The sequence below is a fragment of the Tachypleus tridentatus genome, unplaced genomic scaffold, assembly GCF_004210375.1.
Source record: "Tachypleus tridentatus isolate NWPU-2018 unplaced genomic scaffold, ASM421037v1 Hic_cluster_2, whole genome shotgun sequence".
Classification (NCBI taxonomy): Eukaryota; Metazoa; Arthropoda; class Merostomata; order Xiphosura; family Limulidae; genus Tachypleus; species Tachypleus tridentatus.
Genome location: NW_027467782.1, coordinates 13,894,731 through 13,920,494, shown reverse-complemented (window position 1 = coordinate 13,920,494; position 25,764 = coordinate 13,894,731). Strand labels below are relative to the sequence as shown.

The 25,764-nt window shown below is 33.5% G+C and overlaps 1 protein-coding gene and 1 long non-coding RNA gene across 5 annotated transcripts in view; both read right to left on the bottom strand.

Moving 5' to 3' along the window:
* LOC143242162 (sodium- and chloride-dependent GABA transporter 1-like) overlaps nt 1-25,764 on the bottom strand; it is a 532,318-nt gene that overhangs the window by 115,380 nt on the left and 391,174 nt on the right. The window lies entirely within an intron of this gene.
* LOC143242694 (uncharacterized) lies at nt 5,175-11,305 on the bottom strand. The gene is made up of 4 exons (XR_013023149.1): nt 11,221-11,305; nt 6,806-6,857; nt 5,696-5,800; nt 5,175-5,234 (listed from the first exon to the last, which is right to left on the bottom strand). It is a non-coding gene; the product is annotated as an uncharacterized LOC143242694 (long non-coding RNA).

The window sequence follows — 25,764 nt, the reverse complement described above, 5'->3', positions numbered from 1 at the left end:
TCACATTATTAAACTGGTCCAAAGAGAAAACTGTTTCGAGTTATTTAAAATATAAATATTTCCAACATTACCGCAAAATATGAAGTAACCAATTAAAAACATAATTTGAAATTAAAGCCCAATTAACCACACGTAGCTTTAATGGACTCGTTAACTTCACGACGATGTTACTGTTACCATCCAACCACACGAAGAGACCTTGACATAGATAATGTAGATTCTTCAAGATATGAGAAGTTGAGAAGAAAAGGTAAGCCACTGTTACGTGTAGTTCCAAAACAGTTATCACATCTATAATGTGTGTTTATACGATAATATGAAAATACAATGTGTAACGAATAGCCACCATGGCAACGTCGATTACACATATCAATTCTATTGCTTCAAAGCCCCTATTCACATTTACAAAGGAAAGCATAGTTTTCTTACAGGTTACACTTATCAAATTTGGTCACATTGAGGCCAAGAATGCCGTTTGTTTCGTTATTTATTAGCCTACTTATTCTAACACAACAATAACCCATTAGACTCTGTAAGTGTGGTAACAGACTGAACTCCTGTCTAGTGTATGTTCAGTCTGAAACAATAAAAACCGCCTATTACATTAGCATCAGGTATATAAGAAGTCGTCGTGTACCGTGTATGTTTGAATACCCTGAGGTAGTATGTTTAGTTCACATCTAGATTGTTTGTCCTTCGCGCGTTTCGAAAAACGGATAATTGCGTGTAAAACAGTCACACCCATCTGAAACCCTAGTGATATCCACACTTAACTAATTATCATTGTTCAACTTTGTGATCAAGTCGGCAAACCAAACAGAGGCGAAGTTTTGAATGATATAATCACTAAATTTTTCATGAAATATTTTTTTTTCTTAAATAATAAAACAAAATTATACCTGAGATACCTGCGTTAGTTGTCCCGAATTATAAACGATAGCCTACGACAGAAAAGGACAGCATTTTTTGTGATGGAATTCCGACCTGTGACCCCTCCCCCAGATTGCGAGAGGAGCATCCTAATCACAAGGACATGTTAAGCCCTTGAAATAGATAAAACTCTTAAAAGCTTGACAGTGACAATATATATATACACATACATACACAAATTAAAACCAAAACCTTAAAAATCAAACTTAAAAAAACTAAAAATGTTACTCATTACCAGATTTTTGCATTACCATCAAGTTGTAACAGCTCCCAAAAACATTGAGGATATTCTATATATCAGACATGATCCCAAATAAAGTTGTATATTATCATTATTATTATTGGTTTAATACTGTAGTTGTTTAAATATGTTCTTCTAAGTGCCTATCTCATGTATCAACCTATATTTGCTATTCTACACAATGAGCTAGTTGCGATCTGCCCACCACAGGTGATGAATTTTTAGTGTTATAAGCCTGCAAAATTATCACTGAACCACTGAAGGCCCTATTCTAGTAGTCAGATACCAGTCAGTGATCATACCTGTAGTTTGGTGTCGGTGTCTGCCCGCAGATTGCTTTCCATCTGCTTCTGTAGGTCTTGTAGCTGCTGCTTTAAGATGTCTAGAGCTTTCTCGTGGCTCTCTGAAGCCTGTTGCATCTGTTTTGCAAAGCCGTTCTTTAATTCTGTTGAAAGAAAACAAAGATATTGCAGAACCACTCAACAAATACAGCCATGACAAAAGCCATCTCAATATCAATTTTTGTCTTTTTGCATTTGCCTTTAAACCTCGAACCTAAGCATTAACATCATTTGATGATAGTTAATTTTTAATAAATGTTTCAAAAATCTAACCAAGCTGTAACAGACAAACAAAAACCTTTTCCTCTCCAGTGATATAATAAAGATTCTAACCTATACAAATGTAAAACTCAGTACTACTAAGACTTTCATACAAAATTATGTATTTTAGCTGACACACCTAACAGAAATTAATCATTGTTCAGGCCTAACTTCAGGTTTTCTGTGGATCTGGAAAGAATGAGTTACAATGTTACTGGTGCTACCTTAACGAACAGTTACTGACAATAAATATGACTAATGTAAACTGAAGGAATGGTTACTGACAACAAGTATGACTGATGTCAACTGAAAGAATGATTGCTTACAACAACTATGACCAATGTTAACTGAAAGAATGGTTACTGACAACAGATATGAATAATTTCAATTGAAGAAATTGTTACTGACAACAAATATGACTGATTTTAACTGAAAGAATGGCCACTCACAGCACATATGACTGATGTTAACTGAAGGTATAGTTACTGACAACAAATATGATTGATATCAGCTGAAAGAATGGTTAGTAACAACTGGTAGCTCACCCTTCTAAAATACTTCTCATAATTTTGAAATTTAAAAATAGACTTTCAACATTTTTTACCAACAGTCGAAAGTGTCATTAACAATACAAATAATTAATCCTAATATCCAACTTGTCATTATAAGTCATAACTAAAAATGTCAGTGAGTTGCGACTGAAAGAATAGGAAGAGAAAGCAAGAAGAAAGTGAAAACCCTAAGACGTCCGCTGAGAAAAACTTGTAATTATATCTGTGTTAATGAGGTACAATGAATGTACAAATAAAGACAAAAAATACAAAACTGTAAAACAGATGCCAAAATAAATAACAATAAGTTATGTAAATAATATAAATAATAATAAATAATGGCAAATAACGTAAATACTGATCCTTTGAAAAACCATTAGAAAATTTTCCACACACCATAAAATTTAAACCAAGAAAAACAAGAAATAAAAACTAAAACTGGAGTAATATCAGAAAACAATATTTAATAATTGGTTTGTTTAGAATTATGTGCAAAGATACATGAGGGCACTCTGTGCTAATTATCCCTTATGTCGCAGCGTAAAGAGAAGGTAGCTATTCATCACCACCCACTGCCAATTCTTTTTATCAACGAGAAGTGAGATTGACTGTGATATTATAATGTCCCCATGGATGAAGGGCAAGCATGTTTGGTGTGAGGGGGATTTGAACCTATGAATTTCACATAACGAGTTAAGTGCCTTAGCCATGCCAGGCCTAATAATTCATCAAACAAAATATGAGAAATATTGGAAACCAATGAATGAATAAAGATTCCACATATAAACATCAAAAACCAATGAATGAAAATAAAGTCAACATAAACACATCAGGAACCTGTGAATGTCAGCAACAGATGAATAAAAGAAACCCCTAAATGGAGACGAAAATAAGAATGAAATAATAGGATCCCATGAATAATAATAAGTACTTATTTATCACAGACATTAAATAAAATTTACTATTCTTGTGAAGTAATTTTAAAATAAAAATAACAGTCAACAACAACAATTAGGCGTTACTGAATAAGAAAGCAAATCTGCCCCCCCCCAAAATAACCATTTCGGTTCATTTAATAACCACTAGGTGATATTCAGTGAACTTATTACTCTTTATTATGCTGCCGAACTCGCTAATTAATGTTTTATTTCCAAATACTTTTAGAAATCTGAAATGTGTTTCGTTATTTGGATACATGAAATATTCTTTATGTCTTTTAACTTTTGATCTGAAAAGTCTCCATCATGAACATAAATATGTACCAATAAATTAACACAATGACGCATAAAAGTTTCCTACCTGTACTGATATTTCTATTTTTAAAGCGGTGCTTTAGATATGTTAACCTAATATATTCTTCCTTTTCTATTTATAAAGAGAGTAGAATTTCAAAGGAAAAACAACATTATGAGATGTAGATCTATAGTATTTCATCCTTTAATTCACAATAACAATGCTTTATGAGTTTAACTGCACATAAGTTTTTTATGTTTGAATATCAACAAAGGTTACCTTCAATTTCACGATTGTGTAGTTCTTTCAAAGATGCAACTTTTTGAATGTTTTCGTTCTGGGCATCTTTAGTGGACTGTGCATGGATATTTTTCAAGTCTTCAATCTTCAGGAAAATATGAAATGCAATTTATTTAAACTGCTATCAAGTGTTTTTAAGCATAAATAATATATTTTGTTGTTTGTTATTTTAAAACAAGAGATGACGCCACTAAAGTGTTATGGTAACCACCTTTTCTTTTCTAATTTCGCACAAAGCTACACGAGAGTTATCTGCGCTGCTTGTCTCTACTTGAGCAATTTAAGACTGGAGGGAAGACAGCTAGTCTTCACCATCCACCGCCAACTCTTTGGCTACTCTTTTACCAACGAATAATGGGAATGGCATTCACATTATAACGCTCCCACGGCTGACAGGGCGAGCGTGTTTGGTGTGACGAGAATTCGAATTCACGACCCTCGGATTACTAGTCGAGAGCCTTAACCACCTGGCCACGCCAGACCTAACCAATTTTTTTGAGACTAAGTTTACAACTTTAGACCGCGGTTCTTTCATTAAGTCAACTTGCTTGGAACTAAAACGATAAAACTAAATAAACTCTCAAATATAAATTAAAATCGAGTCATAATTCATAAGTTCTTTTCTTATTTTGTATCATTATTAGAATATGGTCTAAGAAACAGCTCTTATACCAGGCTAATACTTTAACTGGGACAAAGTTCCTTCTATATAAATCTAAGTGTTTGAAAGTAAAGACGAAATTGCGGTATCCAAAGTAAACACTTTTTTTTTTTGTTCGAACGATTAAATCATATTACGAAAAAAATCAAACCAAATTTCACAAATATGAATTCAATGCAATTAATTAATAATGATTTGGTTTGTTTTGAATTTTGCGCAAAGCTACACGAGAGCTATCTGTGCTAATCATCCCTAATTTAGCAGTGTAAGACAAGAGGGAAGGCAGCAAGTCACCACCGTCCACCGCCAACTCTTGAGCTACTCTTTTACCAACGAATAGTGACATTAACCGAAACATAATAACGCCCACATGGTTGAAAGAGCGAGCATGTTTGGTGTGACGGGAATTAAAAACGAAGCACATACAGAAGTTACATCTATCAAACCTACTTCATTAACTTAAGCCTAAATAATCAAGCTCACTTCATTCAATTAAGCCTAAATACTTAAACTTGTGTTCTACAAATGTTTTTAGATTAACATCTGTTGTACTCGACCAGTGAAGTATCAGATGAAAATTTAAGAAAACGAATAAGTTTAAGAATTTCATTATGATTGGTAACGAGAAATCAGTAACTCTGAAAGTGTTATTAAACTCACCTCTTTGTCATACTCAGCTCGTAATTTTCTAAATTCTTCCTGGTGGTTAAAGGCCACTAAAATAAATAATAGTTGTTGCTGTTTACACACATTTTACTTCAACCGAAATAAAGTGCCTTAAAGAACCTGTAATTCCATTTACTGTAAGATATTAAGCTTACAAGATTTATAGTAACGAAAACAGAAGAAGCAAATAGATCTATACTAACCACAACTAATTCTTGGATAACTCTTTCACCAACGGATAGTGCAATTGATTGTCTCTTTATATCGAACACACAGTGGAAAGCACAAGCATGTTCGATGATTGAGATTTAAACCATGAGTCAGTGGGCAGAATAGAGACAATCCATTGTATGATCTTTTGTTTCATTTTGTTAGCTCTAACTCTCCTAAAATATGCTATAAACTCAAAATTAACGGTTAGGTCTGTTATCCATCTAAATGTTCGTAACAGACATTAGGTTTATCTCATACTGAGAATGACTTTAATGTGACAATTTGGAAGAAAACTTACACGTTTCGGTCTCTTCTTTGTGCGTTGCTGTCAGCTTCGAATTCAGTTCTTGTATTTCCTCCGTACGGTTTCGCCTCAGTTGTTCTAATTGCGTTCCGTAATCTCCTAGATAAAAGAACAGTGTCTTTAATAGCTCTATATTTTCAAATTCTTATCGTTTTGCGATTTTTATAATCTAGTCCAGCATTTCGCACAGTGTAGGGGCAGTTAGGGTAGTGTCAATAGCGTAAGAATGCAAAATGAAGATTTTTTATTATTTATTAATTTATAGAAATAATAAGAAAGAACTACAACAGACAAATTTAATGTACGTGCCTCGTCTCTTAATTCAATCACAAGAGGGTAAGGAAGCACAAGAAACTATATTTATTAAAGCAGATTTGTTTGATTTTGAATTTCGCGCAACGCTACACGAGGGCTTTCTGCGCTAGCCATCCCTAATTTAGCAGTGTAAGACGAGAGAGAAGGCAACTAGTCATCATTACCCACAGCTAAGTCTTGGGCTACTCTTTTACCAACGAATAATGGGATTGACCGTCACATTATAACGCCCCTATGGCTGAAAGGACAAGCATATTTGATATGACGGGGATTTGAACCCGCGACCCTCATATTACGAGTCGAGCGCCCTAACCACCTGTTCATATTACTAGATATACACACACGTCAAACTCTTATCCTATACATTCCGGAAACTAAATTCAGAATCTGTACACTGTGGCGACTAAAATCAAGGTCTCTGTACTTCGGAATGTAAAATCAGAGTACATTAACTCAGACAATTAAAAGATCTGAATTTTTAATATCCGGAAAGGTAGAGTATAATAGTATTTGGAACACGTGAATAACATAAATCATGATATAATGGGCGTGAGGTAAGGCATGTCATTGGCGTCTGCAATGGAGGGGTCAAGAAGGGCATTTCCTCCCTGGAACATTAGAAACACAATTCTTTCTTTCTTCATTCAGCATATTTACGTGAGTTTCTATTCAGTTCACAATATCACTATACTGATATTTAGAGTGATAAATTTCTGCGGGCGTCTTTGAAGCGGGTGCTTTACTTTCTTAATAATAACTTCATGCAACGAAAATATTTAACCAACATACTTTGCTGAGCTCTCCATTCCAATAAAGTGCTTGAGTGGGACAACGCATCCAACTGGAAATAAACAACGATTAACAATTAACAAGCATGTAAATTATAAATAATTAAGAAATTATTACAAAAATAATTACACATGTTAAATAATGTCCCACGAATTCAAAAGTGTAGAATTCACGGTATCTAATCTTTTTCCTTTTTTATGGGGAAAAGTAATTTCTCGAATAGAACAGGTGAGAAATTTTATTATGCTTTAAGCTAAGTTTTCTAAAATAAAAAACGAATAAACACTTAAATAATGGAAATTATTATTGTTGAATTATATTGCTAGTTTTGTTGCAACTCTTATCTACATCAAATAAAATGTTACTGCTGGCTACATTCAACGAAACGACGGTTAAGTAACCAGTGTAGAGTTAACAAATAACTTTGACAGTGCTGTTGTTCGTTAGGTGTCAAGATTTACACCACATTATATATACCATATATCATATTCACATGATGCGATATACTGTTTCAGGTGTGTATAAGTGCATAGTTTTGCTACTTAATTTAAAAGTATTCCCTTTAATATTCCTCTTCCAACAGGTGAAGGGTTTATCTACATGCTTTCTTACATACCTCAATCAGTTTATTTGTCGTTTAATTCACAAAATAATTTATGTAGATGTGTATTGGTATAATATTTGTAATATATTATCTTTCTATAAGCCTTATCGTGATACTTTTTAAGTTATGAGCAAAAAACTACTCGGGACGCAAGGGATACGAACACTTTCTGTCGTAACTGGAGTTATGTTGAAAGAGAATAAAATTTATATAATACGTTCAAATATCTTTACAGTAAAGGTAATCAGTTTCTAAATGCTGGTAACTTTACACGTGGTTTGGGGTTCACCACGTTAATATTTGGTAACACACACATGCGAGTGAGACGGCATTACGAGAAGTTACTGAAAATCTTTCCCACCACTGAGAGTCTATTTTAACACCGTATTCACTATATGGGAGGAGAGTTGTATATTATCTTGTTGGAAATTGTATAGTCCCCCCATCCCCCTGGAATAACAGTAGTTATAATCCTTGACTTATTAAATTTGATCACGTTGTTCAACAAGATACGGAAAATGGAAAGCCAACTTCAAAGAAAAGTTTAAATTTTAGCCTCGCCATAATGGCTCATAAAATGTCTTTAAGTTGGTTGTTGTTGTTTTGGAACAGCCATTTTTTCTTTCTTATTTTTGTCTTTATTTCTAGGATCATTAAATAAAATATGTCAAATGATTGACGTAAGATTATCAGAATCTCAGTAGCAATATTCTGCAAAGACAAAAATTCATATAATAGTTTTAATTCTCAGTGTAAAAAATTTGAAGCTCTTACTTATTTCACCAACCAGTTAAACATGCAAATCTCTTGTGCTGAGATACAAACGTTAACACTTTTACATTTAAAATGTATTTTTGATAGGTATCTATCTCCTATCACACAAAGCTTTACTCTTTGCACTAGCTTTGTAAAAATATTTTTGTAATTAGTGCTATCTCCTATCAACTTTACAAACATGCTATCTCTGTTCTCCAAGTTACATCTGTCTCCCTCTACTATTCTTTGCTTTCAAGAATTGACCTGTTCTAAGTGAAGAACACCAGCCATTATATTTTGGGAAATTATATTTTGATGTCAAAAAATAACTTCTGATGTGGTATTATCTTCACTCTATAAAGGTAAAAGGGTCAGTTAAGAAGCACAGCAGAATAACTAACTATCCAGAATGAACAGATGTACTCTGAGATGAATAAAGCCCATAAATGGGGTACTTCTGGAACAGGTATGTTCTTTACACAGGAAGGTGGGAATGAAAGTAGAATGTGTGAAAAATGGAACAACAGGTTCAAGCATTAGTCATGTATAAATAAATGTAAGTGCAATGAACTATATACTTTCTCACCCTCAACAGTACAGATTCTATAACTCATTTGTAACCACAAGATTGTGGATAAGGCATGTAGACCAATATACACACACACACACACACACCAACAATCAACTGTAAGTAGAATACCATCATTGTTTGTTCTCTTGTCTTCCTGAGAGACAATCAGTCACACTATGATGGTGTTACAGAACAGTTGCCATCTCTATTTTTCATTTTGGGGGATTTTAACAGACACTCCCCTGTGGAGTAGTACTAATATATACATGAGGGATTGTTCCATTGAAAATATGTTCTCAGATCACAACCTATCTCTCTTCAGTAGTGGTTCTTTTCCCTATTTCCATGCACCTAGTCAGTCTTTTTACTGCTGTGGATCCACGTATCTATCTGTTCCCCTTCACTTTTCTTGGAGAGATGACAATGGTAAGTGGTACAGTGAAACTACCCATTGTTTTAAGAGAGAATGGCTGTGGTCAGTGCCCTCTTACTTAAGTGCCATGGTGGAAGTTGGACCAGATTGACTGACTTTTTTACCACTCTTTTGGAACTTGGTCCTGCAGTCCTCAGTCTTCCATCTGTTAACAACTGCATGGAGGCAGTAAGTAATTGCATAATTCAAACAGCTGCCAGTATGCCAACTGTATAACATTTCAAAAAGTTATTTTCTCATTCTTTAGTAAGAAGAGATATCATCCAATTTTCACAACATCAGTAATTGTAAAAAACATTACAATGTATCTAAGAATGGTTTTGTAATAGTACTGACATCATTGTTGTTTAATGAAAGGAGAGATCAAAAGAAATCTGTATGTATGTCATATCGAAAGAAATAATAGTGTCTGTAACTATTTGTTAACAACAGCTTAGCATTCTTATGTTAGTTCCTGTTAAACTATGTTGAAGCATACTAAATAACCCTATCCATCTGTTAACAGGATTAAAATTATATATTTCTATATCAGTTCCTGTTGAACAAGTCAGAAATTGTGTTATCATCAAGATTAAAAGTGATGTAACATTAACAGTTGCCTGTTGAAAAGTCTAGGAATATGTTAAACAGTTTCTTTCAAGGTTAAACATTGGTTCATGTTATACAATCTTGGAGTTAAACAGCTGATACCAAAACTAAACGTTAGTTATTTTCAACAAAATTCATACATAGTAAACAGCTGGTTCAAAACCTAAACAAACATGAGACACACAGTTGCCACCACTTCTAAGCATTGCTTCCTGTTGAACACAAGTAACACATATTAAAAGCTGTTACCAAGATTTGTTAATTTCTTCTATACTCTCTGTGTTGAATTTCTTTAAACAGAGAGTGAGATTGTCATTGAATGGTTTGTAAAAGATGATCTCATTTTGTTTTTTCTCAGTCTCTTAAATATACAGATCTTTTTTAGGCATCATTACTGGCATTTCCAGATCTACATTTGCTGCTGACGTACATTACAAATGCACTGAGAGCTCTTTCTATTTACATTTTAATTATTTCTATCTTTCTTGGTACAAACACTACCTTTAAGGGTCAATTCCTACATTTGATTTGTACAAACACTACCTTTCAGGGTCAATTCCTACATTTGAGATGTCTATACTCTGACATTACAAACGACATTACTCGTTATTTCTACACATCAGAATTATCCCAACAACACCAATAAAAAGGCTAAACTTGCCACATTCTTCATTGCAAGTTTATTTAAATTTATAAGATTTAAATTGGAAAACGGTCAGCAAAGTATAGTGATGTGTTTTAAACTATTTTGATACACCAATTGCTTCCACAAATTCCAAATAAACTTTATCATAAACCTAATTTTGTTGGTGAACAATGAAATATTAGATATAACTGCATGTGTGTGAAAGTCAGCACCTGTGTGTGTAATCTTATAGAAGAAAGTACATTTGTTTTTATTCATGACATTTACTTTTCTCATAACGTTTTCAAATGCATTTGGGAACACAAACTCATCCACATAAGAAAAAGCCTCGAATTAAGACAAATAATATTTACGTTTTGAAATTTCTCTGATCATCTTTTCAGGTGAAATTAAGAGCATGGTCATTTCTATACACAATTAGAAAAAAATCGTTTCCATAAATCTAAAATGCAGAGATTATATAATTAATCTGAGAGTTACCAATGGGGGTCATCAAATCCATTAGTTGCAAAAAGTTGGGTACACTATAAACCAAACATCTGAGTAAACTGAGGGTTCAGTACATTATAAACAAAAATTTAGAGTATAAAGAGGGTTGAGTACACTTTACTAAGATAATTCTGAATAATTACTTTACACAACTGTCTTACAATAGAAACTTTTCCAATAGGAACTGTGTTTGACCATCAGACATTATTTGACTGTAACAATATTGTGATGTATCAACCTCTCGATATTAAGATCATTGTTTTATTCTAGTTAGAGATCATCCATTATTGTTAGAGTCTAACATATAAAATTAATAACTAGTACTCACATTCTGTACAGATCCCGGCCTAGCATAATTGTAAAATCCCTCTACGGGCCAAGTCTCATCTACCTTTGCTTTTGAAGCTCGGTGCTTGTTTCTGAATAAAGAAATCACATCAGACCAAAAATTTATTATCTAAGGTTTTTAACATCGTGTTTGTCTAAAAATTCTTCATATACTATTTAGTTACTACTTTATTTAATATAGATTGAGAACTTTCTCGGTTTACTCAGGATAGGTTGGTGTGAGGGGGGGGGAGAAAATTTAACAATACACTTTCGTATACTCAGACAAATTGCATAGCTTAATATCAGTTCACTAAGGTCTTTTTAAGATTGTTTCTAATATAAAGCTGTAATTCTCTCTCTTGAATTGTCTCCCAGTAGCACAGTGGCATGTCTTGGAATTCATAGCACGAGAAACCGGATTTTCGATTGCCGTAATGACCATGGTGAGCTTTATGCCTAATTCCAAAACAAACAGTCTTGAACTGAAAGTGTCCATTCTGTGTGCTGTATTTTTGTGTGTATTTAACATTGTTAAAATGTCTATTAGAATAAGAACAAGTATGTCATCATATACTGTATAAACATTTCAGAATTATTTAACTTACTGTTGATAACTTAGCAGAAATGAACATTTTTATAAACTACCTGAAGTAGCACAGCCTCACCATTCGAATATTAAAATTAGTCAAGGTATTATATCATTCAGGTTTCGTCATTCTTCGTATGTTAGTAACAGCTGATTTAGATATGTTATATATATATTGCTTATGCAGTATGCGATTGTTATTTAGGTTGAATGCAAACTTCAGAAGATACTTTCGAAGATTTTTTTGTAAATAGAAACTGTTTTCTTATATATTTAATCATCCTTCCTCACTTTTTTGTATTACAATGGATTGTCAGGTTCATGGGACTGAATACTCTGTAGTTGGTGATGAATTTGAACAATAAATGGACATAACAAAATTCAATCATTTTAAGAATAATATATTCCAAACAAGTCAAATGAATGTAAACCCACACATATGACAAAAACTTGGTTCAATGTTGTGTATCACAATTGTTTATAAAGCTTCAAATAATACTCATTTCCTCTGAAGCATTCGTGCACGCTCGTTTAATAACTTCAGAATCCAACTGACAAGGCCTAACATGCACAGATGATTACGTTGCATGACTTGCAGTCTGACAGTTGCGAGTTCAAATCACCATCCTACCAAACATGCTTGTCCTTTCAGTTGTAGAGAGCATCATAAAGTCGTGGTCAATCCTACTAAGCATTGGATAAAATAATAGACCGAGAACTTAGAAACTGAAATAAGACTTCTTTTGTTCACTTGGAATTCGTCAAACCACTGTAATGTCAAAAATATGTTGTTTCAAAAGTAATCATTTATAAAATTATGTTAACTAAACAACACAATAGTTGTGCTTGTACTCAACAGTAAAGCCAATATACAATCAGGGGGGAAGTTGTCATTCAATAGTATTCTTCAACTCACCAAACACGTTAAGGGCTTGACTGTCACTCTTATAACAAGCCCATACCTTAAAGTTGAAAAATAATCTGTGGCTTCAATGTAGCATTGTTTCTAGAAGGTTCCTAGGTTAATTTATGAATAAAAGTATCTTTAACAGTTTTCAAAAACGTATCTCCCTAACGGATTAATTCTAGTCTCTCCCGATCTACATGCCTGAAATTAAATCACCCATAATTATGATTTCATTAACTCTTTCAGCAGGGGTTCGATCACGGAGATTGACCTTATAACCATTTCGTTCTGCTTATAGTGTTCATGCTATAATTTTTTATTTATTATGTATATGTTCACGAAAGTTTGCACATTAACAGTAAATATTACAAGACTTACGTACTCAAAAGTTTTACTATTCTTAAGTGTTTTCCTATAGCAAAGCCACATCGAGCTATCCGCTGAGCCTACCGAAAGGAATCGAATCCCTAGTTTTAGCGTTGTATACCGTAAACTTGCCGCTGTACCAATGGGAGACTTATAAAACTGACCTTCACAAAATGTTCGGTCTTGGCTGTGTTTTCGTAGATCAACATTTTTATTACTGTTTACAAATAAGTTCTTAAACTGTTGTTTTTTAAACATAGAACAGTAAATAAAAAGGGTGTGAGGCTAGTTTAGAAAAGTCAGCATTAATTAAGACAAGAAAGAAGCCCAGAAAGAGGTAACCCGTATCGAAATGGAAAGTAAACATCTCGAGGCTGAACAGAACTATATGAAAGCCAGAAAATAAATAGGGCAAAAGAAATAAATTTTAGACTCAACTTCAGTTGACAAAGGCAAAATGAGAACTCTGAATTTAGTCGGCATATTAAGATACCACAATTTCATGAAAATTAAGCTGATAAATATTTAGAACATTTGGAGAAAGTTGCTTAAATCATGGACTGGCCTAGCGATAAATGGCCATTATTGCTGCAGTGTTTTCACTGGTAAAACAGACAGCCAGATGTGGCTTTGCTATAAGAAAACGCACACACACACAAGGAGCTTGTGCTGCTCTCTTTCTGGAAGATTGCACAGATTATGATAATACTAAAGCAGTTATCCTCTAAGTATATGACCTAGTTCCAGAATCTTATCGCCAAAAGTTTCGAGGTTACTTCAATCTTGATGGTCAAACACATATGCAATTCGCCCATGAAAAAGAGGTTTATTTTGATAAGTGTTGTAATTCTATGCATATTGACACTAGTTTTGATAAATTAAGTTAATTATGCATAATTTAGAAATTTAAATGCTGTACAAGTTACGATGTCAAAACTTATTTCCACAAAAATAAAGTTAATGACATTACATGAAAGCAGCTGCTCTTTCCAATGAGTAAACTTTAACTCATGAAACCACTTTTCATAAAAAGAAAGTTCTGCCAGCTAAGCAGAAACCTGTACTCCTAAAGTTGAGGATACTATTAAAAATGCAGTTCCTGTAGTACGAAATCTTCTAGCAGATTGGACAAAAACTTAAGGGCTAACGTAGTTAGGGAGGAATTCAAACTTTTTGTGGCTGTTGGTTCTGTAATTTCATAAACGACACTGCTAATCTCCAACCCGTACGTATTTTACGTGGTACTAGAGCGACTCAACTACAATTGTTAGAGAGCATATTAACTTTAGGTTCGAGTCCTGCCATTGCTGGTCTATCGTCACTCAGGATATTGAAGGTAGCTTTGATAATGTTCCTCTTCATAACATTTATTTAACATCAGACCTAGTTTCGAGTTGTGGGTGTAGTGAGACCTACTATGCCAATTAATAGTATGTCATTATTGTTTGGAAACGATTTGGCCAGGGGAAAATTTGTTAACAAACCCAATATGGTTAGTGAGCCTGTTCCAACTTTTGAAAACACCTAGATCGTGTGATTATTAATTATGTTATGACAATAAGATAACATTTGTGTCTGAGCACATTCACGTGCTGTGTAAATTTAGTCTCATACGGTTGTTTGTATTAACTGTCGAGATATTTGAAACTGTACAATGTTTTAACAGTGCATTGTATTTTATGTGTGTATATATATATATATATATATATATCAGCAAAATTGTCTGACGTCAATTTTAAAATGTCTAAGGAATGAGGTACAACTGATTTATCGTTGTACGTTTACTTTAATGCCTACGCTTGTTTCACCAGTTTTCTTTTTGCTCGTGACGTATAATTTAATAGACTGTAACAAATTCTCACTAAATTTCTTTGTCCTTTATTATGATAAATAGAAACCCAAATGGATTTAATCCCCTTGCTGTTGTCTAGCTCATATTTTGCATATTATGTCATTCCTCTGCCTCTTTTGTACTCTATTCCTATTAAATAGCCTGTAATCCTATATTTCAAAGATTTTGTGTCATCAAAACCATACATGTTTAACCATTTCTCAGTTGTCTCATTATGTCAAATTTTCCTCCATGCACTGCTATAGTAATTATTTCACTTTTTATACGTCCACCATTATGGCTAGTTCTACAGAGATGCCAACCATTACGATTTGAGCGTAATCATTACGATTTTGGTGTATACATTACAACTATACTCTCATACAAACAAATATTACGACTTGTTGCAACTCCCAAATTATTATATATTATATAGACCTATATAAAAAAGTGATAAATTGTTCCGACAGGGCTTGAAAGGGGTGAAAAGAAAATTTCTAGTGAGATACAAATAAATTTTGACAATAAATAAAAGACATAGTCCAAATGGCTAATTGCGATAATCATGTTTGTGCTGGAAATAATAAAAAAATATTTGTATGTCCGACGTCTACCAATAGTTTGAGAGCGGTGCTTCTTCATACTGGAAACGTGGAGGAATCCATAGTTACGTCATCAGTGCTTGTCAGCCAATCAGCGCTCGCGTAGATGAGTATTTCTCGTTTGTTGTTATAACTCCCAAGCATCCAGAGACATTCACATGAAAGCAAAGGCTGCAACAGCTTCAAAACTATTACAATAAGTGTCATAAAAATGATATAAACTAGTCCTTAAAGAGAGGCTTTTTCTGCTTACTGTTTGTGCATGTTAAATGTTGTTTTATCAGTGATGTCGAGAAAACCCACTTGTAGAGAAATATATATGCAAAAACGGCTCGTTTGGGTTGAGAAAATAATTTACATAGAAAAGCGAACAACGTTTCGACCTTCTTCGGTCATCGTCAGGTTCGCTCTTCTATGTAAAATATTTTCTCAACCCAAACGAGCCGTTTTTTGCAAATATATTGTTTTACCAGTGTTTGTTACTCTGAACTAAATAAAATACATAATTTCAAAAGACTTTTTTAATTTATTTACTAAATACAAACAAAAAACACAGTCACAAATGAGCAATCTATAGCAACAATAAATAATAACAGTTATAATAATAATATAATAATAAACAGTTTAGAAACATTGGTCAGGCCTCGTGGCTACAAATGATAAAGGGCTCTGTCTACAATCATTACGCTAAGTCATTTGAAATAGTTGGTATCTCTGCTCTATTCTCATTTCTAATGCGAAACGTTTCTCTGCCTCAATTTCTTTTTGCACTTAGTTTAACTTAGCACTGACCCCTGTCTCGTACACTTGCACCGCAAAAACTTTATCTCTACTAACCCCTTTATATCGCCTGTTCTGCCAGTTATATCCTTCACCTGTTTCCCTAGGTGCCAAAATCTGATTCTTTTCTTCTTATTTACCCACGTCTTGTCAAGGAACCACCTATAACTATAGCCTCCTCAAGTTTATCATCCATTTCATTTTCTATATTTTTTGTTTTCCTTACCTCCAAATGTCGACCTGACATGACCAGGTAGTTTGGGCACTTGACTCGTTATCTGAGGGTCACGGGTTCGAATCCCGGTCACACCAAACATGTTCGCCCTTTCATTCGTCGGTGTGTTATAATGTGACGATTAATCTCACTATTGGTTGGTAAAAGAGTAGCCCAAGAGTTGACGTTGGATGTTAATGACTGGCTGCTATCCCTCTTGTCTGACGCTGCAAAATTGGAGACGGCTAGCGCAGATAACCCTCATGTAACTTTCAGCGAAATTCAAAACAAACCAAACTCTCCAAATACAAGTAATCGTGGTCTGCTGAAGTTCAAATTTCTTGCTCAATAGAAGAGACTCATTACAATTAAATTTATTACTTTTAGTTCTAATAATGAATCATTAAAATACAATAGTTTGAATAAACTAGTTTAAAGATCACGATAACTTAACACGTTTAATGATTTACCAGCGGTGCACCCCGCTAGTACAGCGGTATGTCTACGGATTTACAACGCTAAAATCAGGGGTTCAATTGCCCGCGGTGGACTCAGCAGATAGTTCAATGTTCAACACACACACCTTTACCAGCGAGTTGGAATATACCTAAGCCTAAAGCACGGTTGCCGCTGCAGCCTCTGTTTGTCAACTCTTCTGCATAAACACATTTTCTGGGACTTTGAGAAAAATATTATTTTTTTATCTACTGGGAATATTGCGCTGTTATACACGATAACTTGTATAACTTTCTCTCCTTCTAGGGCATTCGCCTCTGGCAAAAAAAAACTTTCAGAGAAGGTGTACGATACATTAACCCTTATTTTTTGACTGTTAAGAAAGTTGGAAAGTCATTACTGAGATTAAAGTTATCATATTAAATTAGAGCCAATTCTAAACGTTAATTGGAAAAGACATTTTTAAACAATGAGATACGGTGCTTAAAAGTACAACCTACTTTACTCTCTTTCCAAATCTGAAGATATTGATAAATTTTCTGCCGAAATTCCCTGCCATGATTCTTTTCTAAATTTATTTAAATGAAACTTGTTCCTTAGCGACACGTGTGTTCTAGTTTTGACGTAATTACGTATAGGCGGTGTTTCTATTGGATACTGTGACAAACCAACGTTGTTTTAAATTTGGTGATGATTGTTTGTACTGCGATCTAAATTAATTTTCACATACAAAAAAAAAGTTAGATATAATGATAATAAAATCTAGGAATCTTTATTTCCACCTAATTTTTCAAGCAAAAACCCTTTCTTTCAAGTTATTTCTGTAAAATATACACGATTGGAATGTCACTAAACTATAACAAGTAGAAGAAATTTTTTTTTAATATCGCGCAAAGCTACTCGAGGGCTATCTGCGCTAGCCGTTGCTATTTTTCAAGTCTTCAACCTTCAGAAACGTATGAAATGTAATTCATTTAAACTTCTATTGGTTGTTTTTTAATCATAAATAATATATTTTGTTGTTTGTATTTTAAAACAGCAGACGACGCTTCTAAAGTTTTATGGTAACCATAATTTCGCACAAAGCTACACGAAGGCTATTTGTGCTAGCCGTCCTTAATTTAGCAGTGTAAGACAAGAGGGAAGGCAGCTTGTGATCACCATACACCGCCAACTCTCGGACTACTCTTTTATCAACGAATAGTATGATTGACCGTCACATATAACGCCCCCAAAGCTGAAAGGGCGAGCATGTTTAGCGCGACGGGGATGGGAACCCGCGACCTTCAGATTACGAGTCGCACGTCTTAACACGCTTGGCCATGCCGGGCCAGATTTGAGAAGCAAACTTATTCCTGACACGAGTGGTGATAAAGTATTTTACACTCTGCAAAATAAATAATTGTTGTTTTAATGTTTCTAAAAGTGTGATACTAAACTGAAAACAGTTGTAACTGAATAATTGTTTCTTTAACAAAATTATCATTTTTCTCATAAAAATAAATATTTTAATGTAATGTGGCATAAGAAGTTGAGAAAATGAAAGTGTTATTTATCTGCATAATCAGTTTTGTTTTCATTCTGAACTGTTCGGTCAGTCTTCTTAGGGCCATTTTCTAATTCCTTATGTTGTACACTTGGCCTCAAGTCTGATTTCCTTCGGAAAAATATATTTAGGTTTATATTCTATTTATTAACGTATCAAACATCTTTGATGTAAGTTTATTGTGTAGCTTAGAATGTAGAAACTTAAACGTTTTGAAACTGATTGAAAGCTGAGAATAATGGCATTATTTTCTTTCATAACCATGGATATCTTGTGAGGTTTAGTCTCTCATATGTCTATCGCTGTACATATGGTGTAATAACTGTGGATTTCATATCTGGCTCAATTTATAGATTATTCTAACTGAAGATTAATGTGAGTGTTTACTTCTATATTTACATGGAGATCTAGTCTTTCAAGCTTTGTTTTTAGTGAAAGTGGAGAGATAGTTTATATCAGAATGGTAGCCATAGAGTTACACATATGTACAGCTGGCCATAAGAAAAGTTTTAGTAAACTTCTTTGGTATGTCAGCTATATATAAAGTTACTTTATTTAACTATGTTTCAGTAGGTCTGTTTGTTTTGGAAAAAAGAGATATGAAATTGAGTGACATTACTGATTTAAATTACTTGTTCTTGTATGAATTCAGTCAGAAAACATCTTTACTGATGAAAGCCCTCAGCACATAAAGAAAACATTTCAAGTTTTATCATTCTTGGAGATATTAATACAAGAACAATGTTATCTATTATGTACGTTTTCTGTATAAAATTGTTATTGGAGCTTCGATTGTTGCTAGATATCATGATAAACTATTTTTTTCTGCATTTATGATGCAACAAATGCTACTTGTAGTCTCAAATGCAGTAATTCTACATTGATTAACTGAAGAAAAATTAATAATAACGAATTTCAATATAGATTTAGTTGATACTTTGCACAATCACAATTGGTTGTGATTTTTTGGGAAGCAAATTCACCATTTTATGTTAAATAAGATAAACGAAAACGAAAAATCGGTCAGTCACTACGTGGCGCTTAAGTCAAGAAAGAGAAATATAAAATTAAGCATGGCGACAGTGGGGTAGGTGAGTGTAATATCCATTTGTTAACAGGATTGTGTGTAAATAACAGGAAGAACAATCGAATCGAATAAAGATCAGTCCAAGGAATGTGAGTTCTTGAATATCGATAAATTTTTAGTTTATTAACTGTGTGTTGGTGTACATATCTCATTTCTGTGATAAACTAAGCCAGACGTAGCCTGGAAGTGAACTGTAATCGACAGGATCTCCTAAATGTTATGTGACAGTTAACGGTACATGTCTTACAATTTCAACAGGTTTGTTACTCTTGTCGTCAGGCATATTTATTAGTTTTAATGGTAAAGCATCCATTAACTGAGGCAGTGCCCCCAGCTCGGACAGCAGTAAGTCTTCGTCTTTACAACACTAAAATCGGGGGTTTTATTCCTCTCGGAAGATACAACAGATAGCCCAGTGTTGCTTTGCTTTAAAAACACACATACACCTCGCACACACCAAAGCAGTAGCTGACGAAATAGAAAGAATGATTTGCTCTGTGTCTTCATTACATTATTTGCTGTCATGTGTACCAATAAAAGTTTTGTCATTCTGCCATAAGAATTTGCATACAAAGGCAACAAGAAGCTGACATGACTTATAGTAGCTTGTTCACAGCTGCAACCACTGGGCCAGTGTATGTTTGCTGTTATGTGTACCAATAAAAGTTTTATTCTTCTGCCATAAGAATTTGCTTACAAAGGCTACAAGAAGCTGAAGTGATTTACAGTAGCTTGTATTCTTTTTTTATGAATGAAGCAGTTAAGGTATATATTATTTACAGGGAAACAATTAATGTGGTTTTGATAAACATTTCCAAAAGTGTAGGTGACAGTAGTGACAAAAGTGACAGTAGCAGTTAGGATGCAGTTGATCATGTAATAATGCAAAATTAAGCATTTTAATGTATTTTTTTAATTAATGAGGTTATAAGTAATTGCAACAACACATATAACATTTTAATCTGTGTGTATTGTATCTCTTCATTTGAAAAAGTGTGTGTGTGGAAGAAACTACATTTATTAAAGAGGAGATGTGGACAACAACACTTCAGGAAGTGCTAGTCTAGAGTTTTATTTCTTTGTTATGTCTACACGTCTAAATGTTAAATGAGAATCTCTTTTTCATAGAAGTGTAAGGAAAGTGAAATCACAATATAACTAGTTGTAATTTGAGAGAAAAAAGTAGTTTGAAGTTCCTGGATTGGGTCTTCAGTAACATAATTATGAAGTGTCTGTTTCTTTTGCCAAGAAAGTGATCAGTTTAAACACATTGCTGGAAGAAATTTGTTTCTGTCTATATTTCAGCTTAGATAACTTCTTTTGTTACAAACAAACTGGATTAACATCCTTGTGTCTACAAACTGATAATTTTGGTGGCCTCTGTATCAGTCAGTCTGCAAAACTTACTAAATTCTGTAGCAATACTGAAAATGAAAGTTAAACATGAAAAACTATTGATCCATGTTTAAGAACTTGTTTTACACTCGACAAATTTATTTTTAGTTGCTTGCATTCATCAGTGATATGATTCAAGATTATAATATTACTCTTTATCATGCTAATATTTACATTGACTTTTCATGTGAAACAAGCCATTTTATTTTGATCTTTAATGGTTTACTTTTAAATATTTGCTAGAACATGTCTTTATAAATAAAAGTTATAGGCAGTGGACCAGTCATTTTTGTAACTATCTATGGTAAACTTAATGATTAATGTTATGAAGTATTTTCTTTAGTTAAAACTTGGATATTCTTCACAAGTATAAAATATAAAACATTGCCTGAGGAAGTATTGGGTTGAGGAATAATTCGTGAGCATTTTTTCAAGTTAAAAAAATATATTCATAAATGAAATGCTTTCGCAAAATATTTCATGTCATTTGGTAGATAAATTTTTGCTCTAATAGATGGTATGTTTGATTTTCATATGTCTTTAATTTTTGCTTTCATTTTCAGCTCATTAAATGGAATGTCAGGTGGACAAAATCGAGCATTTTCGACACCATCTGCTTTTTGCATTTAATTTCTTGCAATTTCGCTTAAAACAATGCATACTATATACCTAGGTTTTTTACATGAAATAAAGTATCATAATAAATGTTTTGGGTGTAATGTGTTCATGCATTGAAGTATTGTATAGTCTTGCATGTAATGCTTGAATGAAATTATTTAAAAACGCTCACAAATTATTCCTCAACCTAATATCTCAAGTCTTAATTAGTTACAGCATTCCTGTTTCACTATGACATAATTTTTGTGTAACTTTGTTGATGTGATAAAGAGATCATCATATCAAAGTAGTGAAATATAAAATTATAGCAGTCTGATGAGCAACGTTACAGTAATTACTCAACCATGAAGTTACAGTAAATGTTTACAGTCATAGTTTACTGTAATGTCTCGCATTTAGAATTGGGCTATTTGGATCAAAATTATTGTGTAAGCTTATTTTATTAAATAACTTTGCAATCATTTTGAAAAGAGTCCTTTGTATTTTTGCTTACATTTTTTAGTTTATTAAAACTGTTGAACTTAGCAAACAATTTTGAAAAATATTATACATCAAGCTTATGGTTTGGGAAAGATATAGTTTTTATCCTACTCAGTGTCCTCAAATACCAGAACAAAAAGTGTGTGCAGAATAAAACGAGTTAAGTTGATTTTGTGTAAACATATGTCTTTGTCCTTATTCAAGTAAGCAAATATGTTATTGTTTAAGTTCACCAAATTAAAAAATATATTATTGATTTTATTATTTTATGTTTCCAGTATTAAATAAAGTATTTAATTAAATACTTTTTATTGTAATAGCTCATTTAAAGTTGACTGAAGTTATCAAATTTAACAGAGTTAAAACATGGTCCTTGAATATATTGAAGCCAAGAGAATGATGTATGTCATCTGTAATTTATAATGTATCATGTAGACATTATGAAATATATACTAATGCATAAAATTCTGTTTAATTAAATAAACACTGAAAATAAGGTAACAAAGATTATCTTCTTTATGCTTCCTGTCACTCAGTTTTCAGTTCAGAGGAATTTCTTCCAGTTGTTAGTTCTGTTCAGATGACAAAGAGTACATCAATATTCATAAGATAACTGTGCTTATTTGAAGATCAATGGAAGATTCATTTTAAAATTTGAATTAACCCTACAAATGAATTACATTATTTTCTTTGTAGAATGACAAAACATTATAATATGAAAAGAGAGAGGTTTTGTTTGAATATCTTAAAATCTCGTAACATTATCTATTTATACATATGTTTATACTTTTTATTAAATTGACCCTACAGCCATTTTTTGGCTGACATTACTGAGTTGCTATGATGCAGTACACGTGCACTCCTTACTTTATTCGAGAACCTGAAACTCATCTCTACAAAGTGACCTGTATTGGCTGTATTTGTGTAAACTAGTATTTTGTGAAATAGTCAAACTGAGTTATAAGTTATAAAAAGTTCTTAACTTTAATTTATCGTAAAATACAGAACAGTAAATAAAGAAGTAGAGTTAACAATAATATTTTCTAGTTTTGAACTTTTTTACTCATTTGGGGCTTGACTCAGTAGTGAATATCAAGTCTCACAAAATTTTACAGTAAGATGTGAAACAAAATAATAATCTTTTAGATTTAACATGTGTACATTTCAGAATAACAAAAAGTCATAAATTACTATAGCAGTACCTTAGAATTGCACTATAATTTATAAAACTCTAACTTAACTCTGTTTGAGTCATATTCAAAAGTAAGTGTACATAAGCAAGTGCTTCCAAAAATGTCAAGAGGTAGGTAGGGTCACTGAGACTAATTCAGTAAATGTAGCAAGCAGAAAAGATGGGAGATTCAATTTTCCATATTATAACTTCTCAATATCAGTAATTTGAGCTCCTAACTTATAAGACACTATAGTCTTTGGTATTTGGACATCACAAACTCTAATTTGAGCACATCATATAATACATAAGAACTGATATTTAGAAATAGTTTTTATTCAATATTTACTTATAAATAACAAATTTAACTGATATATAATACTAAAATTTGAATTATAATTTCCAATTTAAAACCAAACTCATTTGTTTTGAATTTCCAGCAAAGCTTTACGAGGGCTATCTGTGCTAGACTTCCCTAATTTAGTAATGTGAGACTTGAGGGAAGGCAGTTAGTCATCACCACCCACCACCAACTCTTGAGCTTCTCTTTTACCAGTGAATGGTGGGATTGACCATCACATTTAACACCCCACAATTGAAATGGCCAGCATGTTTGTTGTGCCGAGGATTCATTCCCTCAACGCTCGGGTTACAAGTTGAGTGTCTTAACCACCTGATTTGAAATTAGTGTTTTGAAGGAAAAATTTTGTAAGTAAATTTTTCTCATCCAGCTTTCGTCATTAAGTCATAGAAATTGAAATGAATGTTATGATATTATGCCATTCAGTAGACATGTGGTATCAGAATATGTACTTTCACCACCTCAGTTTCAAAAGGGGTATGTAAAAAAAAGTTTTTTAATGTAACTATTTTTTAAATAATACAAAAGTTATTTTATCCATACCATAAAATTCCATTGTAATTAATCATTTTTATTAAGTGAACTATATATGGTCTAAAAACAAAAGCTTTTGAACATCACCCTTTCTTCATAATCTATAACAACAACAACAAAAAGACAAGTTTCCTTGTGAATACACTGTGCAAAGCCTGAGAAATTGTGCAGGAGGAACTGTGAACGTTTGACTGGTTATGCTGATTTGTCCAAGCCAGTTCACTTGGCTGTGGTTTTGCTAGATAGTAGACATAGGGATAGTGGGAATCTCCTTAATCCAGGGGTTCCCAACTGGTGGGTCGCGACCCTCCAGGGGGTCGAGAAGCCTTGGCATCGGAGTCGTGTAGCCTTGTTAGAAGTAGCTTGGGATAACATTACTTTTATTTCATCAATCACATTTTCATGCTCTTACATTTTTTTTGTTTCGGTGCAAAGCAAAACGTGTGCTACGTTAGTTCAATGTCATTAGGTGATATTATGGGTGTATGTTTGTGTGCCTTAGAGTGAATGTGTCTGCAACTGTATGTATTTGTGTACTAGTGAGTAGAGAGTATGTGAGTGCACGTGCATGTACGTATGCTTGTGTGTCTGTTTAGCTGTGATTAAGTGTGTGTGCTCGCTGTCGACACGTGAGTCGCATGTCCGTTGCTGATTGGTGGATGACGAATCGCCACACTCCCTTCCCTCCCAATACTTACCCCATCATTACTCTACCTGCACCCTCCACAAGTAGTCAGTGTAAGATCTACAGTTGCCAAACCGTTCATTATTCAACATTTTTATTTTATTTAACAAGGAGATAAGTAAGCAGTAGAGGTGAGTTGTTTCCATGGCTAAACAGTGCAGATAATCAGAATGCTACCTCAACATTGGCTTCACCACTGTGCTTGCCAATGACGGCATCGAGAAACCACAGTGTGTTTTGTGCCATGCTGTCCTAAGTGCAGAGTCAATGGAACCATCAAAACTCAAGCGTCATCTCGAGACTAAACATCCAGAACACGCAAAGAAGGGTTTGGATTTCTTCAAACGGCATGAACGGTGCCTTAAAAGCCAAAGAATTGATAGAAGTGGGTCGTTTCAGCAGCAGAGTGCAGCCGTAGTGGAAGTTTCATATGAGATTGCATTCGAAATTACTAAACAAAAAAAGCTTCACACGATTGGAGAAACACTTCTTAAACCCTGCATGATGAAAGCAGTAAATCTTATTCTTGGAGAAGCCAGTGCAAAGAAGATGCAACAAGTATCCTTGTCAAATAATACTATACAGAGGCGCATTCCTAAAATGTCTATGAATGTGAAGGAACGTGATTTGACTGAAATCAAGGGTTCCACTTTGTTTTCCTTTCAGCTCGATGAGTCAACAGATGTAAGTTCATGTTCTCAGTTGCTTGTCTTCATGAGATACATTAATTCAGGTGACATCAAAGACAAATTCTTATTCTGCAGTGCACTTGAAACCACAACAAAGCTGATGATGTCATGGAAAAGTTTCAACTTTTTTTTCAAGACGAAGATCTTCATTGGGAAAACGTGTGGGGTTTGTACGGATGGGGCGCCCGCCATGCTGGGATCGAATTCAGGATTCAAATCGAGGAGTGAAGAAGC